Source organism: Falco naumanni, chromosome 2, assembly GCF_017639655.2.
Source record: "Falco naumanni isolate bFalNau1 chromosome 2, bFalNau1.pat, whole genome shotgun sequence".
Classification (NCBI taxonomy): domain Eukaryota; kingdom Metazoa; phylum Chordata; class Aves; order Falconiformes; family Falconidae; genus Falco; species Falco naumanni.
Genome location: NC_054055.1, coordinates 57,511,389 through 57,531,228, shown reverse-complemented (window position 1 = coordinate 57,531,228; position 19,840 = coordinate 57,511,389). Strand labels below are relative to the sequence as shown.

Genomic DNA, 19,840 nt, shown 5'->3' with positions numbered 1-19,840 from the left:
TACTCTAAAAGCCAGCCTGCTCATTAAATTATTCTGCTAGCTGTGTGTTCTCTCATTAAAAATGTATGAAGATCAGATAATTGCAGCACGTATTATTAACCTTGTTTCCCTTGTTTTCATGTACAGGTTCTGTTTTGCTGCCGAGACAAAGACCTGGAAAGGGCAGGGGAAACGCTCAGCTAAACTACAACACAAAAAACTCTCCCAGCTTGTGTTCAAGAGAACAAGAAATCACGGTGCAGTCAAAAACACCCATGCTTTTATAATGGGGTAAAATATTGTAATCTCATCGTATGGCTCCCACAAGTCTAAGACAGGCAGTCTTGTCTTTAGTTAAAGCCTCCAATAGGGAATTATTTAGATCAGCCTGCCTAATTCACCTAAATCTGCAAATGTATCAGCTATAAACTTCACAGATAACCAGGTTGACTCTCTTACAGCTAGGAAGCACTACCAGACAACAACCCAGCTAAAAATCCAATTAGGGTAACAGCACTTCCGAAACACACTGACCTATTTCTTTTTTTACTTGTGTTAATATGCATATACTCACATTCTATTTCTGAAGAGAGCTATTTACACTGGAAATTAATTTCCTTTGAAAACAAGTTACCATTAAATCCACCTACTGCACCCGAACAGAATATATACACTAGAGAAATGCTGTTTCCCCAACTCCCCCAAGCAACACATACAGTATGCAGCATACTGCAGCAAACTCTTTAAACATTCAATAAAAGACAACGATCCTCCTACCTTGTTTAGCCCTGTCTATTCGGCACATTCCCAACGTGAACAGGAACATCTGATATAAACAAAGAGCTGTATCTTTCCCATTGCATCATGGTGAGTAATTCTGACATGAAACGATGAACAGCCAGTATTTTTTAATATTTTTTTTTGTTGGTTTTTTTTTTTTTCCCTGCTCAGAAAGCCTGGTGCCTTATCTGGGGATTTTTCCTCAGATGATGAAGCAAAGACACAGCCTAAACTCTGTTGCTGAAAGACTGCAGCCCTTCCTTCTCCCAAAGCCCTCCCAGCATATGGCAGCCAATCACACCCAGCTTCGTCAGCCCTACTGCTCTTAAACTGATCCTAACGGGATGATTGACACAGCAACACAGCACTTCTAATGTGTAAAAACAATGCACCCATACTGATGAACCAGGAATTTCCCTCGCACAGGGAAAGAGTTTTACTGGCAAGGTAAAGCGGTACCTCCATGAAATAACATACCCAGCAAAAGCAAACAACTCCCTTCCCCTCTGCTGCAACAGCAGCTGCACCGTTTCTTGCACAAGGATTTTCAAAGCTTTTGCTAATCATAAATGCGTACACAAGCAACGCTGCCGAAATCGCAGAACTGCAATGATGCTGTTTCGTTTTGAGGGTGAGCTGTACCCCATAAACCAAACAAGCTATCCTTTATTTTGACATGCAGCCGAAACGCACTCCGACTCAGGCAGTAATAGCCTCATTTTAATACTGCATAATCTTATGTGCAGTGTTTGCATATAACAGCAATACATGCATAACATCTTTCTGAATATTTGAGACCGGTTGTTCAGGACTGCAGGTATGGGATGCTTCTTGAGGAAAACATAATCTATATGATGGTGTTTTAATATCCTTGGCAGAAAAATTACATCAGCAGGGTCTGAACTGCTGTTTGTGTGATTAGCTTACAACTGATGTTCATTTGTATCAAGGTTCTGGCATAAGGACTACAATACCAGTTGCCATCTTCAAGTCAAACTGTGCGCAGCTTGATATGCTTGGTACACAAGGTCTGCTGTCAATCAGTTTTCCCACAAATTTTGCTGAAGTTTTAAAACGAGAGAACAAAGCAGCCAAGGATTATTGAACAAGACTTGCAATTAAGGAAGAAAAAAAAAAAAAAAAAAAAGGAGCTTAAGCTGAAAGTCAATCTTTATCCAGAAAGGAATAAAGATTGCAGTGCAATATTACTTTAGACAGCAGTTTATGCAGTTCATGCCATTACAATAAAAATGTGTAAAATGCGTTTAAAATTCCACTAAAAGTTTAGAAACATGAATAAACAAGAAGAAAACAAAGCTCTCATTCAGTGGCAGCTCTGTCCCAAGGCCCCATTGTTTCCTATGGACTGTTTTGCATATTATAAACACGGCTTCCCAAAAATCCATTATTCTCTATCCCACAAGGAAAAACTCTCCTTCAGGCTCCACCATCTCCCACCCAGTTTATGAAAACCTTCCCCTCCCTGGCACAGCTGAAATGTGCTCCTGCCAGCCAGCCCTTGCTCTCTGCTCAATCACCCCCTCCACTCTGCTCTGTTTCACCTTATATTAAAAAAAAAACCAAAAAACCAAACGAAAACAAGACCCCCAAGACCCCAAAGAGTTGATTGTGACAGGTCTCGAGACACCCTCAGGGACAGGAGTGGTAACTCTATTCATAATTAAGATGGTCTGGTGCACATTGTCGGTATTTTCCACGTTCTTTTGACTTTACCCAACTTGAGCTGCCTGTGTTAAAAATTTTCCATGCTGGACATCTGCTGCAGGATTTATTTACTTTTCTGCCAAAGCACAGTTTGCCCATTTCTGAGACAGCCTAGACAAAAACATGTTGCTGTGCCACGCTTGTCCCCCTCACCAGGGAACTCCGGCTCCTCTGCCTAAGTCAGGGCAGTCGTTCACATTTGGCAGAGTGCTGATCCCTTGCTTTTTTGGTTTGGGGGGTTTAGTGGGGGTTTTTTTTTGTTAAATCAAAGCTATGGCTTTTTGCTATACTTAGGAAAACATTTTCCTATTTGATAAAGCTTTAAAACCTGCTAGAATTCAGCAGACACACACTGTCTTGTTATTTTTTTTTTTCCGATCCTTAAAGCGCAAACCTCAGAAAACGTTCTGCAGCAAGCATCCACCGCCTCCTCCAGCCGCCCGTCCCTATGTGGCTGGAAAGGCACCAGCCCCACAGTGCGACTGAGCATGTAATGGGCTCAAGTTACAGGAGATTAGCAGGATTTCCCCCGTAACTGCTGCTCCCATCTGCCAGAGACCAGACATTGGAGCTGACAGCAGGAAGACAGCCCCGCCTGTTGCTCTCATGACCCTTCAGCTCATGCCCCACGGACACGCAGGAGACTGGCCCTTGAGAGCACACTGCAGGGCGGGTGTGAGGGAGGTCAGGTGGGCCGAAACGGGACACAACGCTGGGCAGAAGAGGGAGAGCCAGCAGTGACAGGGTCATGGAGGAAGAGACTCAATAGCCAGAGTACACCCCCAAAAGGCAAGGGTTCAGAACACAATCCTGTTTCAGCGGCAGCCCTTCACAGCTTGTATGCCAGTCTTCAAACCACTGCAGAGCTTCAGCAGTGGTCAAACAGGGGTGAGGTGCTCCTAGATATCACTCCTGGGACCCCTGAATCATGAACACAAAGCTAGCAGCCATGCACCCACCCAGCTCCTCATCTGGGTTATCATTTTAGTTCCTCCCTTGACAAAGGATCAGAAGCCCCTCAACTCATTAGGGCATGCTGAAAGTAAATAACCCACTGCTGGTGGGTTAATCTTGGCTGGGCACCAGGTGCCCACCAAGCCCCTCTACCACTCCCCCTCCTCATTTGAAAGGGGACAGAAAACATAACAAAACTCTTGTGGGTCAAGATAAGGACAGGGAGATCACTCAGCAATTACTGTCACAGGCAAAACAGACTTGACTTGGGGAAATTAATTTATTGTCAAACAAATCAGAGTAGGATAATGAGAACTTAAAAACACCTTCCCCTCACCCCTCTCTCCTTCCTGGGCTCCACTTCACTTCCAATTTCTCTCCCTCCTCGCCCCAAGCAGCACAGGGGGACGGGGAACGGGGGCTGCGGTCAGTCCATCACACAGTGGCTCTGCCGCTCCTTCCTCCTCACACTCTTCCCCAGCTCCAGTGCGGGTCGCTCCCACAGGGTGCAGCCTTTCCCTTCAGGGACAGGCTGCTCCAGTGTGGGTCCCCCACAGGGTCACAAGTCCTGCCAGCAAACCCGCTCCAGCATAGGCTCCTCTTTCCATGGGCCTACAGGTCCTGCCAGCAAACGTGCTTCAGTGCGGGCTTCCCACTGGGTCACAGCCTCCTCCAGGCACCTACCTGCTCCACCGTTAACCTCCACAGACTGCAGGGGCACTGCCTGCCTCACCATGGTCTCTGCTCCAGTGCCTGGAGCCCCTCCTGCCTCCTCCTGCGCTGACCTGGGTGTCTGCAGGGCTGTTGCTCTCACACAGTCTCACTTGTCACTCTTGCTGGCGCATTTTTTGGGTGTTCTTTTTTTTCTCCTTCTTAATATGCTATCCCACAGGCACTACCACCGTCACCGATGGGCTCAGCCTTGGCCAGCCCCAGGTCCGTCTTGGTGCCAGCTGGCTCTGGCTCCATTGGACATGGGGGAAGCTTCTGGCATCTTCTCGCAGAAGCCACTGCTATAGCCTCCCTACTACCAAAACCTTGCCACGCAAATCCGCTACAGCGGGTCAAGATAAAGGCAGTTTAATAAAGCAACAGTAAAGGTCGCATGTGCGGAAGCAAAGTAACAAAAGATGTTATTCTCTACCTCCCATCAGCAGGTGATGTTCAGCCACTTCCCAGGAAGGGGGGCTTCAGTACGTATAGCAGTTGCTCCAGAAGACAACCACTGTAAGTAAGAAATGCCTCCCACCTTCCTCCTCCTTTCTCTTAGCTTTCGTTGCTGAGCAGACGCTGTATAGTAGGGAATATCCCTTTGGTCAGTTTGGGTCAGCTGTCCTGGCTGTGTCCCCTCCCGAGATCATGCCCACCCCGAGCCTACTGGTGAGGGGCAATGTTGGAGACACAGCCTTGATGCTGTGCAAGCACCGCTCAGCAGCAGCCACAACCCTGGTGTGTTACCCCCACCTTTCTAGCTACCAGTACAAGCCCAGCACTATGAGGGCTGCTATGGGGGCTCAGCCAGACCCAATAGTCACAATTGTGCACCCTTCTGCTAGGTCCCATCAAAAAGCCCAAGAGAAAATGTCTGATCATCCTCAAAAATGGCGCTTGAGTAGTGTAGAGCAAATAAGGCATGAGTTCACGGGCTGAAGAAAAAGAAGTTTTTAAAAATACCTGCTCTGTACCTTGAGAAGTTCCACCGTGGCTGATCTCAAATTGAGGTATGTCCATATGTCCATGCATTCTTCACACCAGTTACAAAGAAAAAGACCACGATTTCAATTTTCAGGCTGATCTATACAGACGTTTTATATATTTAATTACAAAATTACAGGACCTTAGAGAAGCCAAGAAATTCAGGTGTCAAACACAGCAAAGAATAACAAATAAAAGTAAACTCCCAACTCAGAAAATGCTCTGCTCAACTTGCTTCTATAATTAATGAATCAAGGGGAAAATGCTGCTAAAAGTATCTATTACACACAATCTTCTGAAGCGTGCAGATACAACTTTTGGAGAAAAGTGGACTATTTTGGAAGTAGTAAAGAGGAAAACTGGAACATGCAGAACCTGCACGCTTGCTTCTCCTTCTTTACTCTTGAATCATAGCGAATAGATCTAATCCCAGAAACAACAAAACTTCTCAATTTAAAGGGAGTTTTGCCACAAGCGCGGAATATATAAAACACTAACACTGAAGACACCAAGCAACTCACGTGACATTCACTACAGCAGAAAGACGATTTTGAGCCTTGCATAGATGACCTATGGCAACAGTGACATTTTTGTAACTTCAGAAATGGCAAGAACAACTTCAAAACTATTTCCTGTGTCAGTAGACTCTTCCCTTAGTGACTACCCACAACTGCTACTACCAGCAAAATTAAACCTTGGTAGCTATGGTTTGAATGACAGCATAAAAAAAAGTCAAGGCAGCTGCCAAGATTTTAAAACTAGGCACCTAGACCTATTAAGGCATAATACCACTGATGCCAGCCTTTGCAAAATACCTCTCTCTCAGGGCTGAAGTGATGGTAGAAATCATTATAAGGTACAAAAATAAAGAATAATGCCAAAATTAAAGTTTTAACTGGAAGCAGGTATGTTGCTGTGAAAGAACACTGCTAGGTCTAATTTTGGTTTAAAAAATATGCTTTTCAGAAGAGCTTTTAAGTCCAGGACTTCAATTGTTTTAACTTCCTAGCACCCAGACACCCCAACATCTCCATAACCTGAGGAAATTGGAGACTCACTGTGCACAGACAGGAAAACAGCTTATTCTATTTTCATTACATATGCTGAGAGAATTATGAAACAAAAACACACGCAGAAGCAAGTGTATATTCAAGTTACATGCTAGGATTCAATCTTACCAAAATTAAGGTGGCTTCTGGAGGCCTTCCAAATCCCCTCTTCTCCTTCCACTGGCTGCACAAGGAATTTAAGCCATGTCTAAATTGTAAGATCCAAACACACAGGTTCAGGCACACATCAAGTCTGCATCCTGACTTTATTTTGAGATGACACCAGCTCCCCATCAGGATGAAAACTGAGTACACATGCATCATTCCTTCACAAGTTGGTTCCATTTGGGAAGGGTGATAAAGGCACCAGCCTGAGAGCTGCAGTACACTCCAACCAGGCTTTGTAGCTGAATGTTTGAGACATAATACCCCAGGTGCCATGCAGAGCTTGAGCTGCCTCTGGATTGTAGTCTTATGCATTTAGCTTGAAATATATTTAGCCAAATATAAACAACCACTTCTGAGTCACTCTACTCCCCCTCTTTACAGTCACTGAAGAGAAAAGGCATTTGTGGGCTGTGATTCATCCTATCCCAAAGTAGCTATTCTAAGAGATGCCATCATATCCTAAAAGCATCTGTATTTCTGTTGTCTACCTGAGATGGTCACCCTTAGGCTCCTTCTATCATGTCCTTCATTAAACATATAAGAGGCTTATTAATCTTACTACAGAAGAGGCTTTATTACAAACATAAATATTTAGACACCTAAGTTACACATACTGGATAGCACTTTTGATTTTTCAAATTCATTTAAAATAAGTAAAGATGCTAACATATAGCTAAAGAACACCTGTATTTTGACAATGTACAGTTACAGCTTTGGTGTAAATCCTCAGCTTGCCATAAGCATGTTCCAGCTATGTTGCTATATAAGCTACATAAGCTTGTTCTCTAAGCTATGCTGAACATGTTCCAGGGTGTTTTTTTTTTCCCCCTGACTGAACATCAATCCTTGCACTCACTCACGCTTTCTTCCTCTGAACAACTGATTGACACCAAATTAACCTAAGAGGAGCTGCTCTGGGATCCTCCTCCTGATCTTCTCTTTGGTTTTTGAGGGGGGTATTTTGGAGGGCAGGGAAGGTTGGTGCAACAACCAGTATCTTGCTGACTCCATCTATACAAGCTAGGCAATTAAAACTGGCAAAATAATAACCTAGGTAAAATAAATTGGCAAAACACTTATATTGCTTTATTCTTACAACGCTGACCTATGCAAAAGTTTTTTCAGGAAAGTGATTCTATTTTCTTCACGACAGCTGAAAAAAGCTGTGTGCAGCTTGCTGATCTGAAATACCAGATCACAGAAGCATTAAAACTTTAACATTTACATTTTAATCATCCAAACCAGACATCTAGTGCCTTCTTGCATGCCCTAGAGAATTCTTGTTGGACTCCAGTGGCCACTGCCGGAAAGACTGGGTTACTGGTATGTCCTGGTTTTTATCTGTCAGCCCCATGCAGATGTCCCAGACACAAAATGGTCTTTTTAGATGCCATATATTTAGGTACCTGCACCTATCCAAAAATGTAAACCACTGCCTCAGAAATATTCCTATCAGAATCGATCTTCCCAATGCTTATAGGAGAATCTAAAAGGGTTACATAAAAAACAAAAAACCTTTATCTTCAACTGCTGAACCCTACTCAGAATAGATGTTTTATGAATCACAGGGTAAAAGCACAAGCACTATTTAAGCCAGCAACATATATCATAAATTCGAGATAAATCCTTCTCTTTGCTAAACGACTTCATGCCCTCCTATTTTGTGCAGCATCTACCACAACCAGGCAATCATCTGATAGAAGACTCCCAAGCATCTCACTCCAGACGAAATAAACACCAAATACTTAAGTCTTCATAAAAAATGTATTTTAAATCAATGTGGTTACAAAGAATACTTTCCAAATGTGTCAAATTAAGAAGAAAGGAAGTGTTGTACCCTTCAGTCCTTAATACCCAGTTTAGAAACAATGCAAAGGTGTAAACCACCACTACTCAACTAATGCCTAAATTATCTTTAGCAAGACCCCTGTGTATTGGGAAGTTCTTCCATTGCTGATAAAAACATGCTCCTTCCCCCTCAGATCCCTCCATGACTAATTTCCTCCATAGCTATTGTTCTGGCCTCAAATTAGGAGTAGTTCCTATTTAAACCCACAACAGGAGGAAACTGTTCTTTTCAGAGAACATACTAACCTCAGCCACAAAATCACATGGGCATAGGAAAACCCTCTTGTGTTTCAGGGAGCATAGGTGGAGGATGCATATATTAAACTTCTGCTGCTTATCCTGAGAATTCTCTGACTTCCTGCAATAGCCAACCTATTGGGAAGGCAGAGGAGCAAGATTTGTCCTCTAGAAAGTTCCTAAATTACCAAAAATAATACTTCACAGCTACACAAGAGAACCAGTTACAACCAATTACATTTTCTGCAGGTAAACCAAATATTTTTTTTAAATCTTCTATGAGAAGTTTCACTTATCAGCCTCTACTGTATACCAGATCCTGCATATAACTCAAGCCATGTCTGCAAATAATAAATCTTCCAACCATGATGTAATGAGGACTCTGTAATTATCCTTTAAATCCAAAAGCTCTGTTTTATTACTCCATCATAAACCCAAAGGGAAAAAGATGCCACTGAAACTAAGCTACATTTTTAATTTTCCCATCTTCGATTAGCACAAAAATAATTCAACTCTTTCTAATTCATTAAAATTATCCTATTGGTTTTGCACACTACTGCAATACAGGTGTAAAACATTCCATTGCTATTTAATAGGTGATGTTAGCTCCCTTTTCCCTACAAGCTGCCACTTAACAGCCTGAGTCTGCAGGGTAGATGCTCAGGGGCATGCAGCAAAATCAGCATGCAATCTCTACTGTAAGCAGAGAAAATAGGCTCCAGGAGACTTCAGAGAAAACGAGAGCCAATTGGATAATTTTTGTTTTTTTAAAAACAGTAAGAGTAGGATTCAATCCCTCACCCTTTTACAGCAATTAATAATCCACACATGTAAGAGCAGAGGACTCCATATAATTAACAAAGCATTACTTTGGCAAGGAAGGAAGGCCTGGAGTATGTAAGTACAGGGTTTTATTTCTTTCTGTGAAGTATGGATGACAGGTAGGAGAAAGCAATGCCAAGTGAACTGTTGGCAAGCAACTAGTCTTTTGGTTAGCAGGCTGCTCTGTTTTGTGAAGTCTATGAGTCTGTGTTCACATAGGCAAGCTTTTCTTTAAACATCAGACTTGCATGCATTCAAATGGTCATGAGTTTTGCATCAAATTTCCATTTTCACCTCAAAAGAGGTTGTTTTGTTTCATCTTGTTCTCAGATTACTGCAAAGTGCTAGCAATACTTTTATTCGCATAATGTTTTTAAACATGTCGTGTGGATCTTCGCCTAATTACTCTGCCACGTAAGACTATATACATGACAATGAACCTTCATTTTTCCCCAAGGTCATGTAACAGAAACAAAAATAAGTAGCTGTATACACAGGAAGAAACAAGAATTGTTTTCACTCAGGAAAAATAAGCAATCAAGTAAGAGTAATGAAGGGCAAGAAACAAAGTCCTCTAGCAGAAGCACTAGGTGTGGGATAAAATGGCATCCAAAAGCTTGATCTCTGATGACAGTGTGCTTCAAGGAACACACATCAACATCTAATCCCACCACCTCAAAAATGAAGTAAATTCAGAAAGAATGTCTCAAAAATCAAGATGGATACAGGACTTCATTCACCAGAGATCCAAAGATAGAAAATCAAGTTTATTTGCAGGGAAAGGTCTGTACAGGGATAGCATCCAGATTTCTAACACGTTGTACTTCACCTCTTCTGTATTTTTCTCTGACTCTCCTCTTCGCCCTTTCCCTCATAAAAAAACAAAAGTGTTATAAAATTTACAAAGCCATTAATTTGGCTATTCCCCCTCACACCAACTCTAATAATGATAAGAGCACTAATACATACTAGTAGCACCAAAAATATATTAGAAGGCACCTGTCTGGTACCTTTGGCTTACTTAAAGGTAGTACTAGGCAAAGGGGACTGCAGAGGAAAAGCACAAGATGAAGATGACAGATCTTTTGCTGTGGGTTATATAGACTTATGAACTGAAGATCAAAAGCAAATTTCAGTGCAGTCCACCTACCCTCCTGGCAACTGTAATGCCACCTCATCCCTCAAAGCCACCTTGGGCAGATCCCCAAGGAGGGGTTTGCCTGTTCTGCTCCCTCCCTCTGGGCCAGGTGAGACCACAAGAAACCTGTTGACAAAGTAACCTGCAGGTCCTCAGGTCATAAATACTTAGGCAAACAATACTAATCATGAGGACATGAAATTAAGTTTACCATCAAGCATCCCACAGTAGCCGGTCAGCTCAGTTCAAAGTTGTCTAAAATTCTTCATTGTGCTAGGATCTGCGACAATCTCCTAGAAACTTTGGTTTCTCTTGGAAACCTCTGGAGGTCACCTAGTCCAGCCTCTGACTCAAAACAAGACTATCACCTGCAGCAGATCAGGTCAGCTATGGCTTTGCCTTGGTGAGTCTTGAAAAGCTCCAAGGACAGATACTGGCTTCTCTGGATGACCTGCTGCAGTGCTGCACTACCCTCCTAGTAACAAGATTTGCCCAACATCCAACCCGAATCTCCAAAGCAACAATTTGTTGTCAATGTCCCTTGCTGCCATCTGCCACTACTAAGTAGAGTTTGGACCTATTATCTTCAGATCCATCCTCTAGTAGCTGTAAACAGCTACTGGATTGTCCCTTAGCCTCCTTTTCAACCAACTACAGAAGCCCAGCTCCCTCAGCCTAGATCCCTATTCATAGCAGCAGGTCTTCACTGGTTCTAGACAATGAACTTCATCTGAGCTAGAAGTACTGTCTTTGACAAAAGCAGTGACCCTGTGCTCAGATCCCAATGGATGAACTAAAGAGACTTACAGCCTTACCTCCTCCCTTTACTATTGGCAGCATATACAAGGGAATATCACTCAGATGTTTTGAATTTGCTTCTTTGATTCTTCTTTGAACTGCTGACAGAAGGAATAGGTTAAAATCTCTGGATCCTGTACAGAAAGGTTCACCACATTTTAGACCTTACTACTTCAGTCATTTCAGATATTTTGCATATTGAATGTGCTTCCATTCTACAAAGATATCTATGACTAAACCACCCAACAATAAAAAATGAAGTTACTTTATAGGTCCTTCAAAAACCAAAATTTGATGCAGACACTTCCAATTATGGCCTTCTCCAAAGATTTATTTTTCATACTGTGTAACTTCCACTGTATTGGCAGCTCCACAAAAAAAAAAAAACAACAACCCCAACCTTTAAGGATATCCCATTCATTTTGCTCCTCTTTTTCAGTCTATTATGCAGAAAGCAACAAATAACTATGAACCCACTGACAGAATCCTGCTGAAGTAAGCAAAGTGCAACTACAGCAGTTTCAATCATTCATCCTGTTTAGAAAACTCATCACCTCAGTCCTAAAAGCCTTCTGCACAGTTCTACGCAAACTGACATTTTCCCCCTTTCCAATTCATTACCAGCAGCAGACTCCCACCAGGGACTGAGCAGCAGCAGGGGACCAGCTCCAGCAGGTTTGGCATTGCTGGTACCATGTAAGAAAAAGTGCTTCCATCATCTTTGAAATGTGTAGAAAAGAATGAGGTAAGCTTTCTAGAAAGCAAGAACAATGCTGTAATAATCCTCCTGTCAGCCCCAGGGCCATCACCGTAACTCAGATGACCAAACCGCTCTGCTGCTCCATGAGGGAGGAGTACTGAGCTCCACCCAGCCTGGCCTCCAGTTACTGCCACGCTATTAGTCAAGAGGCCTCTTAATAGCTCAGCAAGTGTATTGATTTTTTCATCCCCCTTCCTCCAATTCACAAGAGCGAGGACAAGTTATTTCAAGAAAATGACCGACTGAAGCCACCAACAACACCTCCTAATGCTGGGATGTGCCTTAATCTTACCATTATGGCTATTACGCCCTCACCCTCCCTGTCCACACTCACCACTGCTCCCACGGGATGCATATCCAGGTCTAACCATTCCCAGGATTCAACAGCGTGCATCTCCAGAAAGAATCACGGGGTGTCCACTCCTCTTCCAGTGGCACCCAGCAATCCAAATGGCACAGCCCACTTCACCTGGCATGGTGTAAACTGGAATGGGCTGTTTGCAGAATTAGGAAAAGACCCAGAGAAATCGGATCCCTTCTAATAGCTGCAAGTAGTGGGAGAAATACACACCACAAGCAGGAAGCAAAGAGCATAAAGCATTATGAAATTAAGTGAATGAATTGAGTAATGTAAGACCTACCTCTAACTGCCAACAAGCAATACACAATCCCAAGAGTGAAATACCTGATACGAATTGCATCATCCAAAGCCATCTAGTTGAGATCTAAATCCCATGTCATCTTCTCCCTCTCACGATATGGAGTCAAAGACTTGGGCACAAGCGGATAGCAGGCAGCACTTCGTTCACCTGTTCTGCAAATGTGAAATCTAAGGAGCCCTCTAGGAAGGCATCTTTTTCAGATTTCGTTAATCTGAAAAGCTAAAGTTCACACTTGTTCACTTACAGACTGCAACAAACAAACAACTTTAGGAAGGCTAGCACTGCTATCTTGGAACAGAAGGTAGCAAAATGTACCAGAACAATAAATCTTTGCAATTTCCACAAATACATTGACAAGGCTGAACATGCTCAAGTCCCCAAAATTTATCTTCCCGTGTTCTTTATGGAAAGCTGGTTTCCTCATAATCCTCTTGGCACCTTCACAGGTCACCTCTGGTCCGACGTGCAGCATTGGTCATATTTTTGACCTGACACTTGACAGAGAAGTTGAACGTTAAGGATATCACAACACCACTGCTGTTGGATGCCGATGGAAAGAGCATCACCTCATTCAAGCAATTAAAAGAATGTGCAATATCCCAGGAACTAGAGAAGGCCTCTGTAGAGCAAAAATCAAGAAATTCCAAAATTTTTTCAGCTCACAAATGGCCATCACAGCAAGGGCCTGAGGGCGCAGGGAACCACACACTATCGGTGATCAAAAACAGTCAACTCCTAACAGCCACTGCTCCAAAATGACCTTGGTGTTTGCAGTATCTCACCATACACACAGAGGACAAAATCCAGATTTTAGAATGGCAAATAAAGGCTGCAATAATTAATGCATCAAAGCCTATGCTAAGGCCTTTAATGCTGAGGGCCTATAATGCCCACACAGACATACTGCACTGCAGGGAAATACTGCAGGGAAATACTCCATGAAAACATTGTATGCACTTGGAAAACCCTCCCAGGTAACAAAAACACACTTCACCCATACCCACCAACAGTCAGCTTACACAACTCAAAGGCAAGCACAATAAGACACCCCTTTAAAACCATAAAACAGATGGTTTTTTCCTCCTCTGAGATTTGTGAATTCAACCATACTCCTTACAGTTTGAAATCATTAAGAAAATACTGAAAAGTTTCCTTCCTCCTTGAAAATGTAACAGCCCTATCATTGCTGAAGAAACTCACCACGAACATTCTGCCCCAAGCAACCACTGGCTCGCGCCAAATCTCCCGTTCCTGAAAAAGGTCAGTAACAAAGCCAACTATCGGATCACTTAAATGAACCTAATGCTATAGACCAGGAACACAAAACTAAAGAAAGGACATGGACCTTCTTATACTTCAAATTATCTCCTGTCAGAGGTGGTGCGGGCTGATACATACTCAGCCTCCCAAGACCTCCTTTTTGATGCCACCAGGCATGAAATATTTGCCTGTCACCAGGAGTGCGGGGATACCTCACAAGGACCCACAAAAAATACAACGAACAGTCTGGGTCCTTCCTGGATAAACTAGGAGCAACGGGGAAACAAGCAGCAGGGGGAAGCTGCTCCCCCATCACTCAGTCCTTCCCCTGTAGGGAACCTACAATACCCAGCTCCCTCTATACTACTTCATAACATCAGCACCAAATGACCAGGTGACCCAGCCAGAAAGCCTCAAATTCTCTCAGTGTGGAAACACAACAGATCTATTTATCCTTCAGCACAAACACCTGCAACACCATCAAAACAAGGAGGGGTAGCTGAAGTTAAACCTAACCCTGGAATTAATTGGTAAGCAGAAGAAAACACCGTCAAGAGTTTGCAGCCACAGACAGACCCTGGTTTTGTTGCTTTAAGATACATGATCCCAACTGGTCATAGGTCATAAGTATTTCTGGACTTTACACTGACATTATACTTTCATACTGAAACGTTACTCAATGACAGTGTTGCTGCCTCAGCCCTATCTAGGCAAAGAGTGATCTGTGTCGCCACCACGGTGCAGGCAGCTCATGAAGCCTTCCAGTCTAGGAAATCTGAATATGCCAGAACACGCCATGTCTTTCCCCAGTAATACAGTTGCGTATCACCATCCATCTTCCAGGCTGCATCCTTACAGTACTCAAACATCTACCCACAATCTTACAGCTCTCTGTGGCCCCGGCCCTGGGCAGCAAAAGGGCTACCTTGGGCTCCACAGAGGAACAGTCCCTGACCGTCATCGTTGCCATCAGTCACCCAATGTGCGCCAAAAATGTTGGTGTGCAGCTGCAACTCAAACAGAGTTATTCAACACTTTAAGCTCTTTTAAGAGGTTTACTCCTCCTTACATACCTGTAGCTGATTGACCCCTACCGACTACATTTTTATTCCAAATTTAGTTGAGTGTTTGGATACTGTGGTTCTCTGAAGCCATAAGCGCATTGTGTCAAACCCAGCTCTCACAAATAATCCAACCACAATGATCAAGACAGCAAAAAGCACAGGGGAAATAGCAGCAGTAGAAAAGAGATTGTTTTTGTTTTAAAAGGTTTATTCACCAGAAATGAGTGACTTGAAACTGAAAAGCATTTTTGATCAACACTCTTCCTGACTTTCACTTCAGTGACATTTTAATGAACACTTTCTAACTTGCTCTACTTATGTAAAGTTGCGAATAAATGTGGAAGAATACTGAAGAAAGGTAAGTGTGTGTATGTGTATAATTCTATCAGGCACTGTATTTCTCAGATGCATCTGAGAAAATAAATAATAATTCATCTGGGGGAAAGTGATCCAGCAAAGATTCAACTGGCAAAAGACATCTGGAAAGGAGTAGTAAACAAACAGAAAGAGTCTGAATTATGACAGAGGGACATGAAGAAAGATACAGCAAGATCTGGAAGCCAATTAGGGTACTTTGTAATGCTGTAAAGATGAAGGTAGTGTGTTCACATCTGTCCCCAGTACTTCAGCCCCAGAGAGCCAATGATAAACTCCAGGGGGAAAAAAAAAAAAAAAAAAAAAACCACACACCAAACAGAAGAGCAGTAAATGTGATTGTAGGACTGGTTGGAGCCATGTGAAATGAGATTTCTATCCTGAAAACTGACAGTATGAAAATACCTAAATCAATAACAGATTTAATATGGTTCATGGTTCTTTATTTCTGTTTTTATTTACAGATTGGACTAACTTCTGAAACCTTCCAGTAGAATCACAACAAAAGCTATGAGAGCCTATTAAAAGTGGGGAGGAAAACCACAATCACCTGGCATGGCATGAGTTTCAGTGAGAACATGCATAACCTAAAAAAAATTACGCTATGTAACTTTACTCAACAGTGCAAGAAGTAAAATAATCACGCAGTGTTGCTGAGATTCCAAGAGCTACCCAGAGGATGCAAAAACATCTAACACCATCAGGCAGCAATGGGAATACCAATTTAATATGCTTTTTCTTCTTCCTGCCGTAAATTGTTAACAGAACTTTTCCCGGTGTCTTGTAACCAAGCTTTTAACCTAAGAAAAAGCAAGACTAAGAAGGCTCCCAAAATGGCAGTCACATGCCACGGATGGCAGGATTCACTTCTGCTACAGCAGCTATACCACAGTTTAACAAACCCTAGGTTAGCAGAAAATAAATAGTCTATTTAGTACTGCACACTACCGATTCTAGAGACTCCACAACCACCAGAGAAAGTACAGAGCAGCTGTAGCAGAAGAGATGAAAATTTCACCCACCAAGTGTTAGCAACAAGTAGACTTTATTTTTAATCTTCTTATGACAACTGTTATTCTGTAAAAGCCAAATTTAAGAAAATGATGTTCAAATGAAGATTTCAGCATCACAATCCCAAACACACCAGTGCCAAAGATTTGAGATTTTGGCAGGTTTGGTCATGTCTAAAAACAGGTCATTTCTTCAGAGAGAGGGCCGTAAATGATAAAGAAGGTAAGCTTCAGAGGGAAAGTACATTGAGGTGACACATGTCATGTCATCCAGCCACCTGTCTACACAACGCAGAAGTACCACTCCTGTGGTGACAGCAGGGATGCTGCAACAAAGCAGCCCATCTCTTCAGCTACAGGAAAACATTACTGTGTAGCCACTGACCTACAAGTTACCTTGGACAGACAGATCCTCACACCAGTGCAAATCACCACTGTCGCCCACTCCAGATTTCACTTGCATGTAAGAGGAGCCACAGCATATGCCAGCAACTGTGGCAAGTGCCAAAGCCTGATGTGCCCCAGCTGGGAGCTCCAGCCTGTGTCAGAAGCTTTGTCGCCACCACCTCCAACAAGCAATTCCAGGTGGCACACCACCACCACTACCTTACCACAGGAGAGAGAAACCACAAGGCTCTGTGGTTTATACTCTGTGGTATAAAACCCAGGGTTTATACACCCTCTAGAAGCATATGAGGTTGATGGCACACAAAAGGGCCTTGTCCATAGCAGGAAGAATTACATGCCTTCCAGCAACCGTATCAGCTGCACTGGATGCATGCAAATAGCATCAATGCCAAATACAAGTTACAAATTGGCATCACTGATGCTGAGGCAACTTTTTTTTTTTGCCCAAGCATACTCAAAAACTGTATGAAAGAAGCTTCCCGCTAGTCCTTGACAGTAATTTTAGACCATTTCCCAGAAGAGTTTAAATACGTATTCGACCCTAAAGCCTACCGCAGGTACCTTCCTCGTTTGTGCAGCATGGTATGTGTACACACAAAGGGAAAACAGAGGACAGATGGCTAAATCTATACATATTTACCAAGTTACAAATACCAGTTAAAATCATAAGCACTAGGCCAAGTCACATGTTTAAAATTAATTACACTTCCGCTCCTACCTACGAGCCTGCACTGCTTTAAAAATCTACAAGTCCGAACAAGATACGTCAGTGTGACATGACCGCTTAAGTATATTAATCCCACATGGTTACGCTCAGCAGCTGAATTAAAGGCACACAAGTTGTTCCACGCTACTGTTCAAATACATATTCAGCAACATCACTGCTGCTTGTTCCCCTCCCAGCAGAAATGCAAATTGGCCTAAAAGAAACAGAAAACAAAACATCTGGGAACAGGAGCCTATAGGCAATGTTCTCATGGCTCAAAACATAAGTGTATATATTCCATGTACGCACAGATAAATATACACGTACATACGCAGAAGGAATAAATATACAGGGTTTCCGCACAAAACTGACAGGAAGAAAACATTTAATTCCTGACAGTTTTTCCCTGCTGTCACACTCATCTCCCCGCGTGGCAGTGCGTGTGTCCCCCCCGCCAACCTGCCCAGCGCCGTTCGCCGCGCGCCGCAGCGAGCCCCGGCCGCAGCGCTGAAGTGGGGGGCTGGGGCGGGGGGGGGGGGGGGGAGAGGGGGGGGGCGGTTCGGAGGGAGCCCTTGGGGCGGCCGCGGCCACGGCCCCGCGGAGCCCTTCTCCTTCCCCTTCCAGAAGTACCAGAAACTTAGGACTGCCGCTCGCTGCTGCTCCCCGCGAGCACGCCCTGCCAAATGCTGAGTTAACAAAACCATAAATCACCGCCGAACCAGATGCGACGGGCAGGCGGCAGCTCCCGCCGCCTCCCGCCCGTCCCACGCCGCGGCGGCTCCCCCCGAGCCGCCAAGGGGAAGCGAGCGGCGGGGGCAGGGGGCACCCGACCGAGCGCCGGGCCCGGAGCGCCTTCCCGCGGCCCCGGCGGGGCGGCAGCTGCCGCAGGAGAGGCCGCGGCGGGCTCGGGGGCGGCGGCCGGCCGGCCAGGTGCGGCGGGACGGGCAGCGGCTCGGCCGGTCGCGCTCCGGCGGCCGCTCCCTGCGCAAGGAGGCGCCGCGGGCCGCCGCCGCCGTCAGGGTCCCCCGGGGCCGCCGGCACCGCTGCCGCGACTGCCCCCCGGGGCGGCGGAAAACGAAACTCCCGCCGCCGCGCACCGCAACGTCCCCGCGCGGCCCGGGGGACACGCAGGCGACACGGAGTCGCCGCAGGACCCGCTGCCCCCCCCCCGCCCCCGGCCCCGCCGCCGCGGGGAGGCCGGCGGCGGCGCGGGCCGTTGCCTTACCTCGGAGCGGGGCGCGGAGAGGCGGCGGGGGGAGGGCACCCACTTCTCCCACCCGGGCGGAGGCGGCTCCGCGCAGCAGCTTGTCACCTCTCCCGCCGCGACCGCGACGGCGGCAGCTCCTCGCGTAGGGGCGGTACGGCCCCTCCCTGCCGGGGCTGAGCGCCGTGCCGCACCGCCCCGGGGCCGGGCCGGGCCCGCCCGCCGCAGCCCGCACCGCCCGCCGCAGGCCGCGCCGCCTCCCGCACCGCCCCCCGCACTGCCCCCTGCGGCCCGCACCGCCCCCCCGCGCCGTCCCGCGGCCGCCGGGGCCGGACTCCGCAGTGTTGCGCGGAGAGCCAGGCCCGGCCCGGCGGCAAAGCCGAGCGCTGCCTCCGCAAAAACAGCGGGCGCGGCGGCCGGGGGTGCTGTGGCCGGGCTGGACCGCCGGCTCTGAGGCACCCCGGGGCGTTCCGTGCCTTGTTATCGCTGGAGCCGGGGAGTGTCACCATGGCTGTAGGCGATCTTCTGAAGGGGACCAGCGCCTGGTTTGGCTCCCCCAGCTCGTTCTTCCCGGATTTTGACTCGAATTCCTGAGCAGTTTCTGGTCCCCTTCAGTGGCGTTCACAGGCGAGAAGCTGCGCTCCCCTCGCCCGCAGCAGCCAGAGCAGGCCCCTGGCACCCCCCGCCTCCCACAGCCCGCTCCCCCTGCGGCAAGGGTCGCCACCTTCCCCTAAAACCCACAGAATATCCCCAGCCAGAGCGATGGGGAGAGCAGCGACGGTTGCCGGTTGGAGTCCCGCCGTGCCGAGCCGCGCTTGTGCTCTGCCCGGGGAAGCTGGCCGCGGGGTTCAGCAGGGCCGCGGGGGCACCGCCGAGCCCGGCCGTGGCCGCCGCCTCGCCCCCGGGATCTCTGCGGAGCCCTGCGCCGTGGCTTGGCAGGGCCGAAGCCTCGTCTGACAAAGGCTGGGATTCCTTCCCGGGTCCCTGAGCAGGCCCCGCGGAGAGCCGGGCAGCAGGGAGCGGGTCGGGCACGGCCGGGAGCGGGGCCGCAGCTGCCCCACGCTACCTGGGTCTGAGTTCCTGCGGCATCGCTGCGTAAGGGCTGGCGGGGGGGGACAGATCAGGCAGCATCTGCGCTTCGATGTCAGCTAAATTCCTGTACTCTGTCCCCGGGGTCTTCTGCAAGCATCAGTAACTG

General features: G+C 46.1%; 1 protein-coding gene across 11 annotated transcripts in view; it reads right to left on the bottom strand.

The window, feature by feature from the left end:
• MBNL2 (muscleblind like splicing regulator 2) overlaps window positions 1-18,815 on the bottom strand; it is a 113,610-nt gene extending 94,795 nt beyond the window's left edge. For 4 of the 11 annotated variants that reach the window (XM_040584407.1, XM_040584406.1, XM_040584410.1 and 1 more), the window contains exon 1: window positions 18,664-18,809. The gene's annotated coding sequence lies outside the window, so the exon portion shown is untranslated. Of the gene's footprint in view, window positions 1-756; window positions 980-12,638; window positions 12,768-18,663 lie in introns of those variants that run through there. The other 7 variants (XM_040584402.1, XM_040584408.1, XM_040584411.1 and 4 more) reach the window with 5 other exon arrangements.
• Window positions 18,816-19,840: the final 1,025 nt, after the last annotated feature.